Below are 16,999 nucleotides of genomic sequence, written 5' to 3'. Positions count from 1 at the left end.
GAACATATAAAAACGCTTAAAAGCCAACAATAAAAAGAAAAATGACCCAATTTTAAAACAGCAAAGGATCTAAATAGATCTCTGAAGATGGACAATTAGGGCATGAAATGATGATCATTAGTCATTTAGCAAATGCAAATCAAAATCACAAAGATGCCTTCACATCCACAAGATGGCTAAAATAAAAGGGACAGACAATTGGTTTGGCAAGGAAGTAATTAGAAAGAACCCTCATATACTGCTGATGTAACTGTAAAATAGTGCAGCCACTTTGGAAAAAAAGTTTGGCAGTTCCTCAAAATGTTAAACACAGTTAGTTAGCTAAGACCCAACAGTTTCACTCCTAGGTACTTACCCAAGAGAATGAATTTATATGTCCACACAAAAGAGCTTATATATGAATGTTTGTAACATGATTCATAATAACCAAAAAATGGAAACAATCCAAAGTTATCAACTGATTACTGAATAAACAGTAAGTGTATACTCATACAATGTAATATGAACCTCCAAAATATCATTTAAGTAAAGGAAGACATACACAAAAGGACATATATTTTATGATTCCATTTATATGAAACGTCCAGAATAGGCAACCCATAAAGTAAGGAAGCAGATTAGTGGTTGCCACTCTTCAGGGGCTGAAGAAGGAAAGAATGGTGAATGACTGCTAACAGGTACAGGGTTTCTTTTGGGGATGATGAAAATGTTCTAAAATTAGATAATGGTGATGGTTGCCAATTGAATATACTAAAACCCACTCTAAATGGTGGATTTTATGGTATGTGAATTATATCTCAATTAAGTTGAAAATTATAAAAAGTGCATGGAATGATTTTTTATAAACCACCCCAGAAAAGAATAAAACTACAAGTATCTGTTACACAGATGTATTTGTTTGGTATTCACCAGATGTTTTTATGTTTTTCTACATTTAAATTGAACAACAGTTAAGTTTTGGAATTGGCTAAGAAAGGAAGAGAAAACTTTCACTTCTTTTTATACTTTAAAAATACGTATTTTTTTCTGTATTTCCTTATTCTCAAAAATAATTAATTCTACACACCAATATTTGAGGGGAGGGGCAACCAACCATGACATATAAAAGGCTCTCTGGAAATATGAAAGTTCTAGGATTTCTGGTTTTATGATTTACAGGAATAACCTAACATTTAAAATTGAGGCCATGCTGGCAAATCTCGGTGTATGGTCAGTTTATATACAGAAGTAAAATTTTAGGATCACAATCACTGTGCATTAGAAAAGAACGGAACTCTCTAATGTGACCCTTGGCCCTCCCCTCTCTCTGGGTTCTGTGAACATTTTCAAAAGTAAACAAACTATGCTTATTTACCTGTCTGAAAAACTATAAAAGGTAAACCCATGATCTGCCAACATTAAAATGCTCTTTCCCCAGTGTTTACTTAAGTGTTTATTATGTGACTTACTAGCAGTGAGAGAATCTTATCTCAGTGTAGATCCCAAGTGTCATCTATGGAAAGCCTTTAAAAATTCCAAAGTACCAGAATTATTTCAATTTCCTGACTTTAATTATAAATCACTTATTGCAATCAACAATTCCATGATCTGAAAACAGAAGCAATGTGCCACACACATAGTCCCAATGACTTATTATTCTGAAATTTTCCTCTGGGTTCTTTCTGCACAATAGTTAAATTGAGTTCAATCTTACATAGAACTTAACCGAAAATTAAACACAGAATTACATTAGTATTCAGCGCATACACAAAAAATATTTATAATGCAATATACTAAAATAACTAAAGGTAGGTGAGTTTTCCTAGAAATAATCATGAACACTATTTTATGTTTAATTTATTACATTTCATCTATTAAATGTAGCATCTAAAGTCATAAAATCTGAATTAAGGATAAAAGACCATTAGCTTCTAATTTAACTTCAAAATGCTTTTAAAAATTCACAACATATGGGCTTCCCTGGTAGCGCAGTGGTTGAGAGTCCGCCTGCCGATGCAGGGGACACGGGTTCGTGCCCTGGTCCGGGAAGATCCCACACGCCACGGAGCGGCTGGGCCTGTGAGCCATGGCCCCTGAGGCTGTGCGTCCGGAGCCTGTGGTCGGCAACGGGAGAGGCCACAGCAGTGAGAGGCCCGCATACCGCAAAAAAAAAAAACCAAAAAATTCACAACATATAATTTTAAGTGAACTAGATTGCATCTGTTAAAAGACAGAAAATTGTTTTTCTAAAGACCATCCATACTCGAAGGACATAAATATTAAACATTGAGAACATTTAATTTTCTATTAATGTCTAGTAAAATACTAAAGTGTAGCCTAATTACGAATTTTCTTTTGAGCAGTTACCAACTGGAGTAATATTTCTCTAACTGGAAAAAAAATGCAATTCTGATCAATCAGTAAACATCCAACACTGACAAATGCCTGAAACTGCACGTGAAAAAAAAATGAGACCGACATTTGTTTTTCTCATTGAATCTTCAATTCAAAAGTAATTATTTAATATCAGTTGAGCTAAGTACTTATCCAGGAAACACAGAATTCAATAACCATACCATACAAGAAAGCCCTAATACTAGTAAGTACAAAGAGATTCTAAAAGGAAGGCTTCCCTGAGTAATATTTAGGCTGAGCCCTACAGGATGGATAAAATTTGTTGGCTAACTGTGTTCTAGGCAGACTGAAATGCACTGGGCAAAAGGTTTGCAACAAGGAGCCTGGATAGTTCAAAAAACTGAAAAAAAGGCCAATATTGTTAGGTGGTTCCAAAAAAAGGAGAGTGTGAATTAAATCTTAGGAGGCAGAGAGAATCCAGATCAGATGGGACCTTGTAGACCAATTAAGGATTCTGCATTTTATTCTAAAAGCCACAGAAAGCCAAAGAATAATTTTAAACAGAAAGTAACAAAGTTAGACTTGTATTTTTAAAAGTTCACTGGAAAAGACAGAATTGTTGTTTATAATAATCTAAAAGAATTATAAACTAATAAAACTGATGGAGTTCACCCAAGTTAATGGATACAAAATTAACATCAGCAATGATCAAATGTAACAGAAAAAAGATCCTATTTACAGTGCAAAAAAATATGTATAGATCAAATATCTAGGAATAAATTTAACAAGGTATGTATAAAAGGAATTTAGGAAGAAAACTGTAAAATACAGAATAAATGGCAAGATAAACTATGTCAATTCTCAAGTTAATTGATGTATTCAATGCAATTCCAATTAATATCCGCAAACAAACTTGATACACTGGTTTTAAATTATTATGGAAGAGTGAAAGTCTAAGAATAAAAGTTCTGAAAATGAATAAAGGAGTAGGCTTTGACTCACACTTCAAAGCTTAACATAAAGCTATTTGAAATAAAACAATGTACTACCAGTGTTTAAAAAAAAAATTAAAATCAAACCCAAGCATTTGGCAGATGATACAGGTGATATTTAAAAAATTTAATGGGGAAAAGATTCAATACTTAATGTTGGGACAACTCATTTTTCATTTAAAAAAAAAAAGATTCCTAATTCCCTCCCAGATGGACCTAAATGCAAAAAAATAAACAACAAAAACCTCTCAACTATTTGCAGACAATATTAAAAGGGATTTCTTCAATAAAAAACAGAAATCATAAAAGAAAAGACTCATGAGCTTCACTTCAAAAATTGAGATATATCCCAAAAGAGAATATCACAAAGGACAATAAGTAGGGTTTTATATTTTATTCTTATTCTGATAACTTTCCCGGCTGCATCATAAAGAATGCTGGATGAGATGATCTCCAAGATCCTTTAACAACATAAACGTTGTATAACACGTTGTCTCTTACTTTCTTTTAAACCATTTCTTTATGAAACATTTAAAACATACAGAAAATAATAAAATTCATATCCATATATCCACCACCCAGAATAATCAAGGAAATGCTAAAATGAGAGTAATATTTTGCTAAAATTTCACACCCATCAAATTTGCAAAAGTTTTAAAATCTGACAATCTCAAGTATGGGCTAGGATGCTGGAAAAAGAAATGTCCGTACACTGCTGATAAAGTATATACTGGCATAACCGGGCTTCCCTGGTGGTGCAGTGGTTGAGAGTCCGCCTGCCAATGCAGGGGATACGGGTTCGTGCCTCGGGCCAGGAAGATCCCACATGACGAGGAGCAGCTGGGCCCGTGAGCCATGGCCGCTGAGCCTGCGTGTCCGGAGCCTGTGCTCCGCAACGGGAGAGGCCACAACAGTGAGAGGCCCGCGTAAAGCAAAAAAAAAAAAAAAAAAAAGTATATACTGACATAACCATTTTAGAGAAGAATTTAGCAACATCCAGTAAAGTTATTCACAATCTATTTCCCAGCAGTTTCACTTCCATGAATCTTCCCAAAGAAATATGTGCACAAAGAAATGTGTCAACATGATCACTGCAGCATCATTTATAATAGCGAAAAAGGAAAAAACTCAAAATATCCATCAGTAGTGGGACACATATATTTGATATATCATACAATGGAGTACTATACAGCAGTTAAACTAAACTAGAGCTACATGCATCAACATACATATCCCAAAAAATAGTTTAAAAAAAAAAAAGCTGATGAAAGATATGTACAGTAACAATACCATTTTGTAAAAATTTTAAAACACAAAATCCAACACCATATATAGCATTTACAGATACAAGTACACATATACAGTAAAAGTATAAACAAGGATATGAAATTCAAGAACCTCGGGATAGTTATTACCTTGGGTAAAGAGAGAAGGTAATAGGACTTGGGGGTGAGGTGGCTACAAGTGCATATGTAAGACTGCATCTGGTTCGCTAAGGATCAAAATTGGCATAATTTATAGTTCTGAGTGATGGGTAAATAAGTACCTGATATATTATTTACTGTTTTAAATGTTTTTTTAATTAAAATATATACATATATTTTAAAAAGAAAAAAGTGAGCATATAATATACAAGCCGAAAATTACTTTGGAGATCTTCTAATCCAACCTACTTCCTTGATAAAAGAACTAAGGAAAGATATCAGAATAAGAACACAAAATAAATACTATTGGAGTCATCGCCATTTTAAACACATACTACATAGCTAAAAAAGCACTTAAGGGGATTAGACCTTGTTCGCTGGAGAGAAAACCTTGGTAGGCTGAACAGCGATCAGCCCCAATTTCTCAAAATCTGGTGTCAGCTAGTAATATGGAATGGGCATGTGTGAGCACATGCGCGTGCGCGCGCGCACACACACTCTCTCTCTCTCTCTCTCTCTCTCTCTCTCTCTCTCCCCCCCCCCTCCTAGGAGTGCCTTGTCAAATTCAGCACAGGAATAGGCAGTAAAGTGGGTCTCTGGCCCACTATCCAGGCTGACCCCTAGTCCATCTTTACTTAAAATTACTTGAAGTTCTGAGGCCTAGAGGATTGTTCCAGATCATACTTCATTATATCCTGATCATAGTTCATTAGCCCACAGCACATATCTAAAAGTAGTCCTGAACTAACTAAAAAGTAGCTCATTCATCCAGCACTTATAAATACCTAAAACAGCACACGGAAAAAAAAAAAAGAGAGAGAGAGGCAGCAAATATTTAGTGTTCACACAGAATCTTCAATCCAGGAGTAAATAGTTTAATTTCAGCTGAGATAAGTGACCTATCAATATTTTACAACTTGGATCCATCTATTTTTAAGTTCACCCCTCCCTACCCTTCATCTACCCAAAACATGTAAGAGGAATTTTGAGGAGGGAGGAGACTGACTCAGATACTGAGTTAAATGAAACCCTAAGATTTTACTTTTTATTTTGAAGATAATATGAAATATAGTACACTGGGTAATAATTAAATTTAAAGAAATAGATAATTTTAAATGCAGAAATCTAGTTTTATGTATATGAAAGTCTAATGTTTGTTCAGCTTTTCTAATATACTATACTTAAGTGTTCTCATGTCAACATTAAAGTCAACTTTTAAGAAGCAGTTCCACCCGTTTACAGGGCAGAAATAGAGACAGATGTAGAGAACAAACGTATGGACACCAAGGGGGAAAGTGGCGGGGGCGGTGGTGGTGGTGGGATGAATTGGGAGATTGGGATTGACATATATACACTAATATGCACAAAATAGATAACTAATAAGAACCTGCTCTATAAAAAGTAAAATAAAATTCAAAAAAAAGCAGTTCCATTTTATCAAGCACAATGTACCCCTACGTTAGCTACCAAACTTTATCTATTTCCTATTTTCCTCCTCTGTTCTTTAACCATGTTTGATATGTGTCCTAGTCCATTTAGGCTGCTTATACAACAAAACACCATAGACTGGGTGGTGTATAAACAACAAAAATTTCTCACAGTTCTGGAGCCTAGGAAGTCCAAAATCAAGGCACCGGCAGATGTGATGTCTGGCAAGAGTCACCTTCCTGCTTCATAGATGGCCATCCTCTGGCTAGATCCTCGCAGTGGCAGAAGGGAGGGAGGGAATTCTTTGGAGTCTTTTAAAGGGCATTAATTCCATCATGAGGGCTCCATTCTCATGACCTAATCAACTCGCAAAGGCCCTACCATCTAATGCCATCACAATGGGGGGTCAGGATTTCAACATATGAATTTGGGGGTTGGGGGGGACATAAACATTCTATAACAATACGTTACAGACATAGCAAAATGTGTAAGAAATTGAATATGAATGAAGCAGCTTAACTAATTAGGGAAGGTTTTCATTTCTTAGGAGCTCTAAATTTGGATTATCTTAAACAGCATAGTTTTCTATCACCAACATGGAATATGGCACATTATCAGCTCACTTCAGAAAACTAGAAAAAATGTTACCTAAATATTCTTTGTGTGAAATGGGATTTATCAATTAGTATACATGTCACATACAATAGGTGTTCAAAAGACAGGTATTTTTTAATTCTCAAAACAAAAACTTTATTTAGCAAAGGTAAATATTTAGTATCCTTATTCATGACACACTGTAAGGTTATCAATATTGGCAAATAGAAACACAAGGCACAATAAGCAGAATTCCTAAGAAAAAAGTACTAAGGTAATTAATAAGTTGGAAATAACCCAAATTTCTCCCTGTGACCCATTAGCTTTATACAGAAAACACTGCTGGGCATCTCATCCTTTCCCTTCCAAAAAACAGGATTATGCTTTACATATGATAAAAGATAGGAAAGTATTTGTTGTATGAAGAAATTCCTGTAGTGGTATCTGCAGTGCTAGAGCTATCATCTGAGAAGAAAATAAAGAACATCCCTTTTAGAAAGGGTGCTAAAGAGTGCAAGTGACAAAATGTGACATTTGTCCATACTGAGTGGTACATACATGGTTGTTATATTATTCTTTCTACTGTTTGTATATTTAATTTGTAAGGAAAATTCAGAATTTACACTGTATCACAAAGAATATAAAAATAACCGAGTTAGCATATTGGCTACAGCTCACAAGGGCAATTAATCCTAAGACTATTTCTCACATTCAAGGAGACTGCTGAGGTAGACGTCTATTAGAGACTTGAAATGTATAAGCCATTCTTTTTGATACAAGGAGACAAAAGTCAACAAATGAAAAGAATATGTGTAAAGTACTGGTAGCATCTTCATTCAGCCCCTAGCTATGTAATTTGTGTGTAGCACTACTTGTCTCAAATGTGAAAAGGAACATTCTGAATTACTGAAAGTATGAAAAAATGGACACCTATTAAGACCTAAAAAAGAGCTACAAGCCTGCATACCACAAAGAGACAGGTCAAAAAAAAAAAAGTTTCATGTTTTATTTCTGTAACATAAAGGGATCTGTGCTTGACTAACCTCATCTCTTCCCAAAGGGTACAGAAGATCAACTTCTGGAACACAATGAACTGTTAAAGAGTCACTACAGTAGTCTCCACACTGGCAAGCCAAGAGTTTCATTGAAAGAAGATTTTTATCCTACTTGCGTTAAGTGTTCAGGGCTCATACACCACCTCCTTGCTTTATTTGCAGCACAGATGTTGACTTTAATTAATGAAGTCTTACTTAGGATTCTCTTCCACAATCCACATATGACATCTTATGTGAGATTCCAGAAGATTTCCTAAAACTGAACTTCAGGAATAATTTAATCTAGTAAGGTTCTAAGTCTCCAAAACCTCTTTTCCTTTCAGGTCAACCTTATGATTCACTTGCCTTTATCACATTAACAGGAGAGGTCAAAAGTAAAGCAAATTACAGAAGTGATTTGACTTTGGACTAATAATACTGAATAATGCATCACTAACTATTAAGATCTACTGTTTATTTCAAATGTAGTTACCAAATATAAAATAAATTCACATACTAAGTATTTCCAAAAATAATATTTCTATGGAAAGGTTAAAAATGTTAGTAAAGAAAAGCATGAAAATACACCAAGGTTCCAACAGCCTGTCTACCACTAACCAAGCTGTTTTCTTGGGCAAGTCACTAAATCAGTTATAAGGTCACTTTATAGAGTACCATTAATTTACTTTTTCAAGAATGATCTCATTTGAAAATCATTCCTCAGAAACAAAGCAAGTATCACCCTTACTTGACAGAAGGAACAGAGCCAAGGCTTAGAAAGCTAAATGGCCTACTCATGCCCAGCTAGGAAGCTAGAGAAGAAGGATGAACCCACAATCTTCCGACACCAAAGTTAGTGTTTCTTCCTCCACATCAATGGTCCTCCATGACTTTCGTTCACAGAACCTGTTGAGACTCTAAAGCACTTAAATTTTTATATATAATTTTAGGGCGTTCACAGTCACAAGGCTTAGAATCAAACAGTAATAACAGTCAGCTAAATCTCATGTGCAAACAACAGTAAAAAAAAAAAAAAGTACTAGCCTTATTTCACTTTCAGATAGACCTTATACTTAATGATCTTTTTTTTTAACTTACTATCCATAATGGTATTTATGTTAAAGATAACAGATAACTCAGATCAAAGCACTGTGACAATTTTGAGATTAAATGAAAAGTTGGCAAAGAAATTTATCATGTATTTGTAAGTAATCTCATTAAAAAACTATTTATAGGGACTTCCCTGGTGGTCCAGTGGTTAAGACTCCGCACTTCCACTGCAGGGGGCGTGGGTTCGATCCCTAGAACTAAGATCTCGCACCTTGCATGGTGCAGCCAAAAAAAAAAAAAGAAAAAAGAAAAACCTATTTATGTAGCATCTTTAAGTATTTCAAACATCTCATGTTTTGGACATAGATATAGGCTTGTAGATTAACACTATTTCCACTTACTGTAATTTTACTTTATTTTCTTTATTAGAAGAAAAAGCCCCACTTCCTCCAGTAACTGCTATGGTCAGAAAAGGCATCTTGTTGAAGGCTGCCTTCTACTAATATCATAGAAAACACTCACTTAACTGCAATAAGGTGGGTGGGCATTCTCAAAGCAAAGTAACACTCCTCCTAACTGGTAAGACAGAACATGTACCATTATGTGCAGAGTCCTGACCTGGAGTCCAGAGGCTCAATTTGTGCCCTGGCTCTGCCACCTGGTGACTTTAAGAAAACCATCTTAAAGCTCTGCACTTCAATTTCCTCATGTGTAAAACAGGAATAGCCCTACTCAGGCTCACAACTTCTGTGAATTTATAACCAGAAGACAGAATGATGACTGTCCCAGAAAAATACCAGAGTATTTACAGGCAACTTGCCAAAGTAAATTTATTTTTTTTATACATATACATACACACAAACACTAACATACTATGTGCCAGACACTGGGTGGAGGATTGGGACCAAGATATGAAGTATCTAACATGTGCCAGACAGTGTATAAAGGAAGCAGTAAAACAATATTCTTTAGAACAGGAGCTGGGAGTAGGAGGTGTTGAGTCCATAGAACTGCCTGAGGAGTGGAAGGGCACCAGGAGAATGGGGCTCCATTATTTGACAGGGTTTCACAAAAAGTGTTATATGGAGAAAGTCACTAGACTATACACTTCCAAAAGACAGAGACATGAGTCTTGTCTTTATAGCCCCTACACCAAGCTCAGCTCAGAGTAGCCACAGTAGATTCCTAATAAATGTTAGCTGATAACTAAGTCATCCATACTCTGGTAACACACTCTCTGGTAAACACTAGAAGTCCTTGTCCTTAAAAAGTGAGTTCAAAACCAGTAAGCAAAGTAACAATGTAAAGGATAATATGTTAAGAGTCCACTGTCTATAAGGTGCTTTGAGAACATTCGGAAAAACTGGGTAGGAAGACTTCAAAGGATAATACTTATTAAGTGCCTATGTGTTAGGCATTGCACATGCTTTAATCCTCACAACTCTGAGTTAGTCTCACCACCCCATTTTACAGATGACAAAACTTGCAGCTCGAGATTAAGTAACTTGCCAAGGGTCAGACAACCAGGGTAAGCCAGAATTAAAAGCAGGATCTAACTCCAAAGCTATTTCCACTATACATACCATAATGTCTTTGGTTTTTATACTTTACCTTTACATTTGCAGTGGGGAGAGAGCAGGGACTATCACAATCAGCCAAAATTTTGTCATCCTGAATCATTATGAAAAGAGCATCTAAAACTTTACCCAAGTATTTTACTTAAAAAATCACTTCTGAAAATTGGTCTTCACTCATAAAAATCATAAAACTAATTTTTTAACAGCTGCATATGTATATTTAATGTCATGTTTCTACATTTTGACCTATACAACTACAGGTCTAAACAAAAGGGCAAAACATGACTGAAGAACATGACCAGTAATCATTTAAGAAAACAGACACTTTAAGTGTTTGGGCTGAAAAATTTAGGTATGATCCATAGTTTTATATTATTCCACTGACTGCATATTGAGAGAAACAGCAAATTATTCCAAATATTTTTTTAAGGGGAGAGAGGATTGTTTTTGGAGGGGAGAGAGGAGGAGTCATTTAGAAATGATCTATGGTTTAAGGAATAAAACATTAAATGTTACGTGTCAAAGACACTGTAGGTACCCAACAAATCTTGTTAAATGGACTGGGCAAGTTGGATGAGAATGTGTCTTCCTCTCGCTTCTGACTACTTACTTAAGAAGCTTTTTTTTAAGCCATGAAAAAAAGTGTAAATTTAAGAGATATGAAATACAAGCAGCATATAAAACCTGTGAAAATGAATCAGAACATTATAATTTGTGTCTCTGTGTAAACTCCTCAGTAACCCAGCAATGTCAGAAGATGGTGTACATGCTACTCAGCACATTAATGCTACTTAGTAAATACTGACACAATAAGACTTTCATAGTTTACGTTCTAATTTTTAAATTTTTTAAAAACTGTTTTTGGTTTGCTATTTAAAGCATTCCTTTAGTGCCACAGGAGTTTAAGTCTTTTTTTTTTTTAATATTTATTTATTTGGCTACGCCAGGTTACAGCTGTGGCATGTGGGATCTTTCAGCTGTGGCATTCAGGCTCTTAGTTGTGGCATGCGGGATCTAGTGCCCTGACCAGGGGTCAAACCCCGGCCCCCTGCATTGCGAGCCCAGCGTCTTAACCACTGGACCACCAGGGAGGTCCTGAGATCATTATTTCTTCAAGCTACTTCTTGTTTCTGTTTTGTCATGATTAATAATTTCTTTAATGGGCTTCTGGTCATTCTTTGGATTTAGCAGCACCATCATTAATATTGTATTGTTTCATTAAAAATGTGATAAGCAGTTCAGATTTACAAGCAGGGTCTAATTCCAAAGTTATTTCCACTTCTTTTTATCTTCCTAAACTCTAAACTTTTTTACATGGTTTACAAAATAATCTCTTAAGTAAGGGTACTTACTCGTCAGAGGTGTGAGATAAACACTTCTCAGCCCTCTTGTCCAAATCACTTGACAACATTTACTGGGTATCTCAAGTGTCTTTCACAAGTAACTTTTTAACAGTTGTACTTCTGAACTTTAGGTCGTTTCCATTTCAATCCCCCTTCTCCCCCGACCCCAGACAAAATTCTGGGGTAATCTGCTGCTTCTCTCAGTATTGCAGATAGTGGAATGATCTGAAATTATGGGTCATACCTGTATTCCTTTCTGATTGATGGAGGGTAACTTCGGACTGTAAATCCCATATGCCATTAGCTGACATTTTCGACGGCACCCTAGCCACTTAATAAATATAATAACAGACTTTGTAATGTTTCTTTTTTAACATATCCACAGAACGTTTTAAAAAATTCGGAAACTAAATTATCTTTCAAGAATTCTAAGATTAACCAACCAGCGTCATATTAAAATTATTTTTAACAATTTTATGGATCAAAACATCTGTCGCATTAAATTCTGACTTTACCAACAAAATCCTCCACACCATGACGAGTCCTTTTCATTTTCTCAACTGTAAAAAAATAAGGGCCAACTGTTTGCAGGTTTGCATTTAATAGTCTCCAGCAAACCCAGTAGCTCACGTTTAATTTCAGAACCTCGATGAGTAATCTGTGAACACAACCCTTGGGCTTGATTTAACAATTCATCCGCCCTCCCTCCCCACCAGTCCACCCCCAAAACCCCAACCCACCAAAGCACACGTCTAAATATTTCTTCACCAAGAAGGTCAAAACCTCGAAAGCAGCGAGGAAGAGCTCCCCTTGGAAGGAAAAGGCCAGCCCTTCCCAGCCTGAGGCCCAGGCCGGCCCTGCTAGCCCCACTCCAAGAAGGGCCACCTCTAGATCGCCAGCACGCCCCGCCCCGGGCCCGCTCGTGTCCCCTCGGGCGACAAAACCCTCCCTCCCTGCGGCGCCCAGCCAGGACTGACAGTCACGGCAGGAGCACCAGCAGCCGCTGCTAGCAGAGGCCTACTTCTGGCACCGGCCTCTCCAGACCGCGCGCGCCCCCAAACACTCGCCCCGGCGGGGGTGGGGGCGTCCCTACCCTCGCCGGAGCCTGCCCCGAAGGGGGACTTGGGCGGCCGAGGAGACGATGGGAGATGCCACCCAGCCGCCCCGGCCCAGGCCCAGTCCTCAGCCACACTGACCTGTCGTCGCCCCCGCGCCTGGGCTGCGGCCCCCGCAGCAGCAGCAGCCGCTTCACTGGTCGTCGCAGCCCTCACCCGCCGCCTCCGCCCGCCACCGCCTCGTTCCCTTTCGCTGCCGCCACCGCCGGCGCTCATGCGGGACCCGCGCTTCCTTCTCCGGAGACCGAGACCGGGAAAGGAGGCGCAGGGGCCGCAGAAAACCCCGCGCTCGTCGCCAGCCGCCGCTCCGCCGCTGCCTGTCCGCACCGGGGGGCTACGCGGCCCGCCTGGCCAGGGCTAGGTGCGAGGTGGTCCGAGCACAGCCCCGAAGTAGAGCCGAGAGAGGTGCCGCCGCCCGCGGCCGTGAGCGCCGGGTCGGCAGAGGTGAAGCGCAAGTCGGCGCGGCGGCGGATGGCGGGCGCCCGAGCCGGCGGAAGGCTACGCGGAGGCGGGGTGCGCGAGCAAGAGAAGGGCGGTGTGTCGAGGTTCCGGCGAAGGCGAGTCAGACTCTATCGTCTCCTACAGTCACCCCGAGCCCAGCGCCACCATCTTGGGAAAAACGCGGATCTCGCGGCCGCGGCGTAAGCGGGGAGGACTGGCTGGGCGGGCCGAGTATCCCGGCAGGCAGCGCGCGCCACCCGGCCGGGCGAGGGCTCCAGGCCTGGACGCACGGACGCGGGGCGGGGCCGGTGTGCGGGCGGGAGGGCGCCGCGCTCTGCCCCGCCCTCCACCGCCAGCTCCGCTCCCCTCCTGCTTGCCGTCGTCGCCAGCGCAGGGGCTGTTGGGAAGGGGAAGTAGCTAGCGCCTCCCGGAGTCCCACCAGGTTGGTCGCCATGTTGGCACTGGGAAGAGGGGGCGATGCCTCTTTTGAGCCACCGTGGTCTGTGGCCCGACAGAAAGCAGGCGGTACACTCCGGAAACGCCCTGGAGCCCTCTGGAGTGTTGGCGAGTCCCGTGGTCAACCCAACCGAGGAACGTGCCTGAACTTGGACGCTCCCGATTTTGTTGGGGAATGAATCGGCTCCGAAATTGCGCCAAGGGGGCTTTGATAGCTGCTAGCCCCGCGGTGGGGCAGAACACTCCATATTCTAGGTCTCCGATCCCAACCCTTTTACGCCCTGAGCTGCTTTGTAAACATTGCAGAGGTAGCCCAAGAGTGCGGACCAGCTTTCAGGGGACCAAGGTCATCTGCTTAGGACTTTTGCCAACACACGATGTGTCACTAGTTTACATGAAGGTGAAAGCCTGTCTCCTGCAATTTTGACCTTCAGTAGGTTGTCGATAAAGAGAAAGTGGCCCCTTAGTTGACCCCAGCTGGATACAGGCTAATTGTGATCCGTATGACGACTGAATCCATTTAAAGCCGTGCGCCTTCATATTTAGCACCAAGGTCACCATTTTATTTAAAAGGATTTTTTTTATGGCTCTGCAAGACTTACTAGCAAAGCTGCAATGGGGTCACTAACAATTCATATCCTTAAGGTTTGCGGCTTTTGCTGCATAGAATACTGTATGAGATCCCATTCATCTAGTATTCAAACTTTTTATATCAACAATAGTACATAACAGTGAATTTAACTGTCATTCTTAGAACATCTTTTATATATTTATATGTATATATGTATATATATAATATAATATATATTTGTATACTGCTTCCCAACAACAAAAAATAAGCTAGTGGAATTTAAATTATTCTAGGACAACTGATGATAAATGACAGTATTAAAGCATGCCCAATTTTAACTCAGTTCCTTATTTTTTCATTTTCTTCCATTACAGATTCTCATTTGGAAACTTTGCAGTTATGTTTTATGGGAGAGATTAGTTAAAATCAGTCTCTTAAGGATTTATCTTTGCATATTATCAAAATAGGCAAGTGTAAATCTTTAAAGACTTCATTAAAGTAAAATATTACTACAATATCTAGCATATGAAGATTCTTTTAGCAATTCTACTTCCTCTTACGTAAAAATTGTCTGAATAATGTAATTTTTTTTGTAATAAACTGGTATATCAAATGTGGCAGAAAACCATGAGTTCCAAGAAAATTAAAGACAAGAGAAATAAACCTCTTAATTAAATGTCAGTTAAATGCCAGTTCTTTACTAAGATCAAAGAGGATCCCAATTCCTCCTTGAAATCTGGAGAAATTACCCATAGCCCTTTTAGCTCGTTAATATTAAATAGGCATTCTTATGTGTGATGCTAGTGTCAGACTTGTTTCAAGAACCCACTGTGCTGTTTGCCTTGTCCATGTTCAAATTTCAAAATGTTTGCTGGTAAAAATTACCAGTATGGAACATTGTCAGGAATCCTTAGAATACTAATAGTGTTCCATCTCCATATATATCAGTTTTTATGAATAATTTTTTTTCCCAAGTCAAACCCATATTTTTCTTCAGGTACGTTTTCCCAGAAAAACAACTTAGTAGCTACCAAGTTAAGTAGTAAATTTGTTAGACTATTGTAGGCAAAATGAGACCCAGTAGTTTCTAAGTTTCTCATTTCAGGTATAAAGTGAAAGGAGCAGTTTAATTTTTTTAGCATAGTGCATTAATTCCTTTAAAAAACTTTGAACTTCTACTATTTACCCAGAACTGTGCCAGGCTTTGGAAAACAATAAAAGATCAACAATCCCTATCCTTGCCCTCAAGAACTCACAGTCCAAGAGGAAATCACCAGTAAAATGAAATTTATTTTGGAGTAACCCAACAGTTTTTATAGAACAGTGTTCCCCAAATTGCTGATGAAGTTGGTTTTTCAACAGGGCTGTTTTGTTGCTCAAGATTTCTTTTTGATGTGAGCCACAACAGATGAATCAAAATGCAAAAACACAATTTTTTATTACCTAGCATGCCCCTGGGATCAGGAAGAAGCTGAAAGAATGGAACAAAAAATGGTTGGATATGGTGGGATAAAAGTTACTGTTGCTATATTTAGGTTGCATCAAACTGTTACACACTCAACTATTGAAAAAGACTAGGCTTTCAGTATATGAGTAGCTCTCAGTATTTAAGAAATACTGTTGTAGCAAAATTAATTCCATGAAAAACGTTGCCTGGCATATGACAAGTGCTCAGTAAATGTTAGTGCTTAGTAATAGCTGTAGTGATATTAGCATTATCTGTATCATTGTTTATCATTACGGACTTCAGGCATTAACTCCTTCACACCTTCACCCTTATTCCTACAGATTACCCAAATCTGTACTCCCCCTGATCTCCTGTCCTAAAGTATGAGCCATCTTTCTTCCTTTCTACAGCTAATATATATATTATATATATATGGGGAGAGGTGCCCCTCAAGACTTAATCCCTCAGTCATTCCCTCTCCTGTTCATTAATTCTCCTATTAACTTTGTCCTTTCTGTTTGGAAAAGCTACCAGATTGCCATTTTCTTCCAAGTCCCTCTTCAACTACTGAAATATAGCATGTGCCCCCACTTTACTAGCAACATATACATTGCTAGTATTAATGTCAGTAATGGCATAATGATCAAATTTAAAAGTTGCTTCTCAATTTTCATGGTATATGACCACTTTGCAGCCTTCCACACTGCTAACCACTACCTACTGGAAACTGGTCCCTTGGTTTCCATCACCGTGAATTCTCCATCTTCTGTGTCTTGGACCACTCTTTCTCAAGTCTTCTTTACAGAATGCTTATCCTCTCTGCTTTTGGTTCTCTTTACCCGCCATTATTACAGTCTCTCACAGAACTGTTTATGTATACTCTTTCTCTATCACTTATATAAGTCAGGAATGAAATCTGAATCTTGAACACTGACCTCACTCAGAAACTTGAGACATGTATCTTCAGCCCCTTATTGAAAATTTGTATTGAATATCCTACAGGCACCTCAAATTCATCCACGTCTGAAATCGAACTGCTGACTGTGTCCCATTTTTCATCATTAGCTGAGATGTGGAGAATTGTGGAGAGAAGCAGGTTTTGGAAGAATAAGCAGGAATTGGTTTTTGCAAATGTTAAATTTGAGATGCCTATATCTCTGTAGTACAGACTGATTGCTAGTTGGCCCCTAATA

At 38.7% G+C, this 16,999-nt stretch overlaps 1 protein-coding gene across 5 annotated transcripts in view; it reads right to left on the bottom strand.

Moving 5' to 3' along the window:
* Positions 1 to 13,518, bottom strand: part of UBE3A (ubiquitin protein ligase E3A) — a 97,549-nt gene extending 84,031 nt beyond the window's left edge. For 4 of the 5 annotated variants that reach the window (XM_033431412.2, XM_033431411.2, XM_033431415.2 and 1 more), the window contains exon 1: positions 12,973 to 13,482. The gene's annotated coding sequence lies outside the window, so the exon portion shown is untranslated. Of the gene's footprint in view, positions 1 to 12,972 lie in introns of all 5 variants that reach the window. The other variant, XM_004271637.2, reaches the window with a different exon arrangement.
* Between the last annotated feature and the right edge of the window lie 3,481 nt (positions 13,519 to 16,999).

This window comes from Orcinus orca, chromosome 2, assembly GCF_937001465.1.
Source record: "Orcinus orca chromosome 2, mOrcOrc1.1, whole genome shotgun sequence".
Taxonomy (NCBI): Eukaryota; Metazoa; Chordata; class Mammalia; order Artiodactyla; family Delphinidae; genus Orcinus; species Orcinus orca.
This window is presented reverse-complemented; position numbering and strand designations above follow the sequence as displayed.